The sequence below is a fragment of the Bison bison genome, unplaced genomic scaffold, assembly GCF_000754665.1.
Source record: "Bison bison bison isolate TAMUID 2011002044 unplaced genomic scaffold, Bison_UMD1.0 scf7180017862629, whole genome shotgun sequence".
Taxonomy (NCBI): Eukaryota; Metazoa; Chordata; class Mammalia; order Artiodactyla; family Bovidae; genus Bison; species Bison bison.
Window position 1 is genome coordinate 13470 of NW_011493201.1, and position 1006 is coordinate 14475.

General features: G+C 44.7%; 1 protein-coding gene across 1 annotated transcript in view; it reads right to left on the reverse strand.

The window, feature by feature from the left end:
• The window catches only part of VBP1 (von Hippel-Lindau binding protein 1), a 25543-nt gene that overhangs the window by 583 nt on the left and 23954 nt on the right, over positions 1-1006 (reverse strand). The window lies entirely within an intron of this gene.

Genomic DNA, 1006 nt, shown 5'->3' on the forward strand with positions numbered 1-1006 from the left:
TTATATTTGACACATGTGTGCCTGACACTCCCAACAGTTTTCAAGAGAGCCCCTCATCCACAGTATTTCAAAGGTGGTTCAAAGCATAACCTGACATGCAATATTTAAATTATTACAATTTAATTATCGCTAATTTTATCTCTTACCCTCTGTTTGGCTTAATTTATGCAATCTATTCAGCATCTATATCTTTTCCTTTCCACAAGCACCACCCTGCATAGGCCTTCGCCTATCGGTGCTTTCTTTCCCAGCTCATGCCTTTGGCGGTATGTCCTGAAGGTACAATATTTTCTTCTAGGTATTTTATCTTTTTTTTTCCCTCTGAATGAAGTCTCCACATTACCAATCATGTGCTAACGCCTGCTCTAGGCCTCAGACAGGCCTTCACCCAACCCCTTAAAACCTGTCATGCACTACATGCTATGGAGGAGAGAGAACATGGAGCTCTTACACTTGAAGAGCTCCCAGTCTGGCATGAAAAACAAATTTTAAGTACTATATGCAAAGTGCTCAGGAATCACAGAGGAGCAACAGAACACCCTGAGAGGACTAGAAAATGTTCAGAAATGTTCTGCTGCTTGAGCTGAAAGATGAAAGATAAGATGGAGGAACCCAAGCAAATAGGGGGAAATCGGTCTAGGTAGGAGGAACCAAGTGTGGACGTATAAAGGGCACACCCCATTTAGGGGGTGAGGAAAACCACCTGGGGTGATTTGGACCTTGGGTGCACCAGGGGAGGACCAGGGCAGGAAATCAGTCAGTGGCACATGGAATCGAGACTGGCAGGGACCACCCCCTAAGAGTGCCCATGTGCATAGCTGACAAGTAACAAAGAACCACTGAAGCATTATAGCCAGAGGAATAAAAATAAGAAGTGTGACTCAGTGAATTCATGGCAGAGAGAGTGTGAAGGACTGGGGGGAGGAAAACAGAGTAGAAAACTGCCATATGACCCAGCAATCCCACTGCTGGGCATACACACTGAGGAAACCAGAATTAAAGAGAC